Source organism: Glycine max, chromosome 15, assembly GCF_000004515.6.
Source record: "Glycine max cultivar Williams 82 chromosome 15, Glycine_max_v4.0, whole genome shotgun sequence".
Classification (NCBI taxonomy): Eukaryota; Viridiplantae; Streptophyta; class Magnoliopsida; order Fabales; family Fabaceae; genus Glycine; species Glycine max.
Window position 1 is genome coordinate 30,830,713 of NC_038251.2, and position 7,534 is coordinate 30,838,246.

A 7,534-nucleotide genomic window follows, 5' to 3' on the forward strand; every position below is an offset into this window, starting at 1 on the left:
AGGAACAAGAGTAAAAGGTTGACTTCAAAAAGAAAAAATCTAAAATTTTCTTTCCTTTTAGACTTTTTCCCGAATTCAAAATTTATTTTTTTTTATTATTTTCTTTTTGTTACTCCAAACAAGTCTTAAATGTATTTATGGAGAGAAAATATTAAAAGAGGGAAAGTAATAAATATGATAGAAATGTAATAGATAAAATGAAAGACACAATAAATGCGCACTTTTAATGATTCTAAAAAGAAATTGCAGTTTGTCTTTTGCTGGTATAAACAGACACACGTCATTGCATTTTTACAGAATTGCTTAACACACATAAATTGACCATTGGATTTAGAAGATAGGGTGCAATTGGGCAACAAGAATCAGGGAAGAGAACCAACAAGATACTAATCATATGAGAGCACGCAGAGTAAGGGAAGGAAGAAGAGCTAAGGAGCATTTGAAGTACAAAGGTGAGTTTTTTAATTGTGTTTTTAATTTTCATTTGTGTTGCAACTAAGTTATCAATATTACAATTCAATTTGGGGACTTGTGGATCTATCACTTAGTAATCCAAATCTGAAACAATAAAGGGTTATTGTACCTAATTTTTGAAAATCACGATGTTAAATTTGTAATATGTATAAAAACACAGAGAGGGCATATGTATAATTATGTAATCAAGTGTAATTCTCGGTTTCAGCTTTCAAAACTAAATATGACATCGATATGGGTGAGGGTGTCACAGAAATGGTTTTAAGCAAATCAAAAGAGTTTTTATGTAATTTGAGTAAAATGTAGGAGATATCATTGTATACATGATGGAAATGAAGGATGTTATTGTCTGTATCATTTTCTTTGTATGTAGACCTATCTTAAGACGAAAAGTTTAGGTAAAACCCTTGATTTTTTTTTTTTACATGTGACCCTTAGAAGTTAACGTCTATCATTGTTCATAAATATTGGTTAGTACAAAGATCAACCATACACATGGAGCATATATTTTCTAGTTTATTGTAACAAAAAAAAGTAGCTCATTTTTATGGTGACGTTTGAAAATTGTTCTTTCAGCCAAATTTAAAAAATGATAGTAATACACATCTTAATCTACTTTTTAAAGAATTTTTTATTTTAAATTAAAATTTATCAAAAATTAACAAACAATTTTAAATGTCACTTATTATTTAAAATAAAATTTAATTAATACTCCTTCCGTCCCATACTAAGTATCATCTTAAATTTTCATTATTAAGATCAAGAAAAGTTAATTAATAAATAGATGAGAGAGAATAATAATTTTATAAAATTAACAATATTATTCATATTACATTAATTGAAAACCTAAAGTAATACTTGTTAAGAATATTAGTGAAAATCATTTAAAAAATATTTGCTCAATGACAAGCAATTTAAAGTGTTTTTGATTTTGAGATAAAGTATCTCAAGGGCACTTCAAACTCTTTACCTGACTATCTTACCTTACTCGTTGAAATCAAACCTAAGTCATCCACTCAGGAACCTTCAAAGAACCAAACATCAAAACAAGCCAAGGCTGACTATGCCTTTCCAATCGAGACACTTCTGGCCCTTCAAGAAATTGGCCTGACAAAAATCTCAAAGAAAACATGGGCTGACATAGCCTCTGAATTAGATGATGAGTCTGAAATTGATCTAAAAACCTTAATCCAAAAAAACAAAGGCACAAAAATTATTTGCAATTCTCCAAAAGAAAAACAAATAATAACCCCAATGGCAACACCAGCCCCAAAACCCACTAACAGTTATATTAACAAAAATAATTTTTCAAGTGTTTTGCAAATGGAGTCGGAATATTGTGAAAAAAATCCCTTTAAAGCTATAGCCAAGGTGTTTCCACCCGAATTCCATTTCAAACCAACAACAATCAACAAAACAAAGACCTTTTATGAATTCATTTTAATAGATTCAAACTCAGTTTCTATTAAACATTTCAAAGATCCAAAAGAACCCCTTTTAAACACTCACTCTACAATCCAAATTTTAAAAGTTCTGCAACCCAGACAATTTGGATCCAATTTGAATGAAATCAAAAAAATTTCTATACCTTTTGATCCAAGAGGATACACCTATTGGGACTATATGGATGCCTAGACCAAAGTGTAACAAATATAAGCACTCATGGCTTATTTACTTCAAGACTAACACAGTTTATAATTTTTCAAATTGGTTCCTTCAGTGGAGGTACTTTTTTGGACCAATCCCGAAAATTTTCCCTGAGCAGGTTCAACAAGGATTTGCACAGTTCAACAAGCATTTTAACTCTCAGGAATCACAAATTCTAGCAGATTTAAAATATTTTTCCAGTTTTACTTTGTCCTGGATATTTTCTTGGCAATACAGGTATAGCAAAACAGAAAACAACAAGCAATTTCCATCCCTTCAGCATGATGAATTTGTCAAGTGGTGGAATCAATTTGACACATCAAAAGCACAACCAGATAAGGTGAAAATCAGGTTTAAAGCTCATCTAGAGTTCCTGAAAGCACCTGATCCAGAGACTTCTTTGTTTCTCAATCAAAAGTCCCAATTAGCTGCCTTCCTAGCAACATCTAACTCCAAGGAACATCTCATGAAAAAATTAAAAGAAGTTTTGCAATTACTCCAAAGCCAATTGTTTTGGTATTTGTTTGAATGAACATTAATTTAGTTATCACCGTTACTGTAGAAATAGTTTCGGTATTTGTAACTGTTACTGTAGCTACAGTCAAACTAAGTTTCTATAAAAGGAGGCCTCAACTCTATTGTGAGGTACCCTTTTTGAGAGAGAGATAGTCGGATAGATTGTTGAGAGAGAAACTCTTGGAAACACACTTTGTAAGCTTTTCTTTCGTTGTTATCAAATAAATTTGCAAGTTGCTTCTTTTATCTCCCTTCTCCCTCCTTACTGATTACTGCCATTTCAGTTTCTTCTCTTCTTCCTCCATAACTGATTCTGTGCGGACTACCGCCATTTCAATTTTCTTTTATGTTTAGTTATCATTTTTGAGCTTTAAGTTTTATTCTTCTTATTGTTTATTTTACCTGCATCTTAATACATTCAAACTATTTTAATTTGTTTCCTACTTCTATACTGTCCATTTGATCTGTTCCACTGATCTCTTACATTTATGGTAATATTTTATGTAACTGCAGTTTGCCTTAAACTTTTATGGTAATCCTTCAACGTCATATGGGAATTAAAGAGATTGATTAATGATTGTAAGTATAGATGTATTGATGTACTACCATAACCACTAAAGAGAGAACTAAGAATCCATGGGCTTTGAAGTTTTTTACTTCTAAATATCCAATCAAATTGATGGGTTTTGTAGGATATTAAAGATTAGAAAGAATAGATGGGAAAGTATTGTTTATTTTTAGCTTTTGCAACAGTAGTTAGTTAAGAAAGCTACAGAAAAGTTGCATTAGAGAAGCCTTTATTAGTTTGGAAGTTACATCGATATAAATTTTTGTATCAATTACATTTTGTTTGAGAGAATTCTCTTTATTGTTGTGTGCGTACTAACAACTCATACTGTTATGTCAAATCTATCATGTATTGGTATCGTATTTTTGTTTTGCAGATTTATTGGTATCATATTGTTATGTCAAGTATATCATATTATATTAGTTGCATGGAATAAGCTCTTAGATAAGCATGTTGCATAGTCAATTTGTGCATGGATCAGTTAGTGTCATGTTTATATTGTAAATGAGTTTAGAAACGATGGATGAAGATCAACAGAACTGGAAGGAAATGACTAACACAATGATGAAGATTAACAAAAAAAACAGAGGAAATGTTCAATGTTGTTCATGTAATGTATCACGTTAGAAATTTCAAGACTATTCTCAAATAAACATGACATGATATAAGACATTTGCTTATATTACTTTGTTTGTTAAATGTATCCTTATGGTGAAGTCAGTAGGTCATTTACTATAAGATGGAAGGTTGAACTAGAGCATACTTGGCATCTACTAGACAATAGTGGCAACATGCACTCTATTACATACAACCAAGATCTGGTGAGCTCAACTCTACTAGTTGGATGGACAGAACTTAGATATTTTTATGGGCTCCCTGAAAATCATCAAGTGACCTTGACCCACTTTGGGCAAAGTGTCTTCTTCCTTGTCATTATCAAAAGCAACTCTAAACCAAAAGCTTACCCTAAATGACACTCCTTGTACCACCAAGTTCCTAACTCAGTCACTTTCAAAGTCCTGCTGAGTGAGTACAAAGTCACTTGCGGCAATTTGGTGAGTAATTAAACACTCCTTTGTATGTCAAATTTTAAAATGATATACATATATAATATGAATTTAATGTTAATTTCAGGATGTGTCGAGTACCATGTACTCCTTTATAAAAGCTGCAGGATTCACCCAATTTGAACTTAGAAAGGATTACAAAGTATAGGATAGTTTATATTTGAGTTCCCAGATACAACTTCTAACTTTATTTTATTTTGGATTTATTTGTAATTAAAGTACATTATACTATAGTATTATCGATCTGTAATTTTTTGTTTATAAGTGTTAGTGGTATATATTTTGAGGGAATTGGAACATCCTAAACACATTTGTGGAAAATTTTTGTTTATAACTACTCTTGGTGCACGACATATTTTGTTTAGAACTCTTAGTGATATATTAATTTGTGTAATTTTTTTTATAAGTCTTGGTGGTAAATTTTATAAATTTAGCTTATTTTATGAGTTTTATACAAATTTCAATGATAAGCTGACATGTGAATAGTTATAGGTTATATATTAAAAAAACAAATATGATATCAAAAAAATCCAAAAAACGACATCTGTTTTTAGAAAAATCGATGTTTTCAGTACACAACATATATTACTATAAAAACCAATATTATTGTTTACTGACAACATCGGTTTTTTTTTAAAACCGATGTTGGTGAGAACAAAATAACATTGATTTTTTAAAAATCGATGTTGTTTTTGCGTAAAACAACATCGGTTTTTAAAGAACCGATGTTAATGTTAATACTTTGACATCGATAGTTTCAGTATCGATTAATAACCGATGTTAAAAGTTCTAAATAACCGATGTAAAAAATCTATTTCTAGTAGTAGTGTAATTTGGTTGTTCGAGTTTTGGTATGGTATAGAGTGTGGGGTATAATGGAGGTTCATACAAGTTGGTCGTAGTTAGGACTACTCTTTGACTAGGTTTTCCCCTCTTTATGTATTTATTTTACGTTGATCTAGGCTCGATTCTTTTTGTATTAATTTTGTCCTATTACTTTATCGGTAATACTCAATTTTGTTTTATTGTGGGCTACAATCATGTTACACTTTCTCTAGCCATAGGTTATCTTATGCACAATTATCATTACACATACTTTTTTATATATTTTGGTGGTCACAGAGGCTTGCCTTATATTTATCTCTTTTGCGAAATGTGTGTGGTTTTGTTTGTATACAAGATTTATATTGTTTATGATGTATGCGATGATGTCTTGTAAATGTTTTTTTGAGAATGTTTGATTATATGGGAAAGTTTTAATTATTCGAGTTTTTAATATTGTGGTTTGATGCATTGCAAGTTATCTTTCGTATTTCAAAGTTCCTTTGAGAATGATGTAAGTTTAATTGTGACTACCTATTTAAAATATATAAAAGTTGAACTCCTTACTATTAAGCTGCTATGTCAGCACAATTGATGATTTTGGATGAAGGAGAGAATTCTTCTTTTGGGTCTATCACTTCTCTTTTCCTTCTCTCTTCTTCAATGTTACTCACAACATAAAAAAATTGTATACCAAAAGAGTAAATATATTATCCTTTCTATATCATTAATTATAAATTTTGTTTAAATAACAATTTTGTATAATTCATTAATATATATTTCTTTACACAATAAAATGTAATATAAAATATTATATTTTCCAACTCCCTTTTTAATTGGTTATTTTCATAAATGAAGTTATTAATGTTACTTTGCAGACAAACATAACCTCCAAAAAAATATGTTTCTTTTCTATATATATGTATAATTCAGCAAAAAAATATGGATAATTAGATAAATAGATGGTTAAATTGTATTTAATGTTTACATTAAACGTTTGTCATATGTTATTTCACTATGGAAATTGAAATTATTTTTCTAAATATAATTTATATATATATATATATATATATAATCTCTAAAATAAAAATTGATCCATAATTTCCTATCTCTATATTTTTATATTAGCATGTTTATTTAATTTTATATTTATTTATTTATTTGAGATGTTTTTTTTTTACTATCTTAAGTATGGTTTTCAATTTCACTTATTTAATAAATAAATAATTGTAATTCATTTAAGTCTATATCATACTTTTTCTGCTTATAATATTTATTTTATATTTTATTTACTATAATAATTTTAATAATTTACTAACAATTATTTTTTTTAAAAAAAATAGAGCAACATCAAATAAAAAAACTATCTTTTTCAAGTTCTGTCAACATTGATCTTGATAGGAAAATGTCAAAAAAAAGAAGATCTTTGTCATGCATAATGTCCATGAAATGGGTATCAGAATCACAATTCATGCAACAATCAATGAAATCGACGATACGTTTGAAATTATGTTGCATGTGAGAGATGCCAAAAGAAAATTACAAAAGACAAAAATCAATACACTTGTAGAGAATGTAAACAGTCATCCAATTATATAATAACAAGGTTTAATATTTGTATATAATGAATTATTTTTTATAACATAATTAAATAAATATTACAATTCTTAAAATCTTTTTAGGTTCAAGATACAATTGAAAGTCTCTGATGATACTGGTATAACAATATTCACAATATTTGATCGAGATGCATAACAAATTCTAAACACAATAGCATCTGAACTCCTTCACACCCAAAATGTAAAATATGGCTGACATACCCCCAATGTTGTATACCCTTTGCAAACACACTTTTAATTTTGAAATCAAGCTCACAACTTGAAGGAAGGGTTTCAAACCTATACCATCATAATGACTTTTATCCAACAAAATATCATTTAGCATGATCCTCTCCTCAAAGAAATTAAACAGGTAACCATATTAATAATTTATTTACATTTTTGTCCACTAATTAATATTTTTATTAAAAAAAGGAGTCCACTTCACCCCAACAAACAACATCAAATGAGTGAGATGGAGAACTAATTATAAGTCAAAGCCCAAAGCTATAAGCATCCAACTAGTTAAAAGGTGCATCTTCATCATTTAATGAAAAAGTTTATCAAATCTCACAAAAGTCCATTAAGAAAAAAGGCTAATAAATAAGTTGTCACGGGACGAAGTTCAAAGCTACAAGCATCCGAGAAGTCAAAATATGCATCTTCATCATCAAATGAATTTTATTGAATCTCAAAAAGTTCATTAAGGAGAAAGACGAATAAACAAATTGTTTTGACATCAAAGTTTAAAAAGAAGCACAAAAAAGAAAACAATATTAAACATCAGGTCACCAGCAAAAGGAAATAAATACAAAAATTCTATTTAAATGAAAAAATTTTGG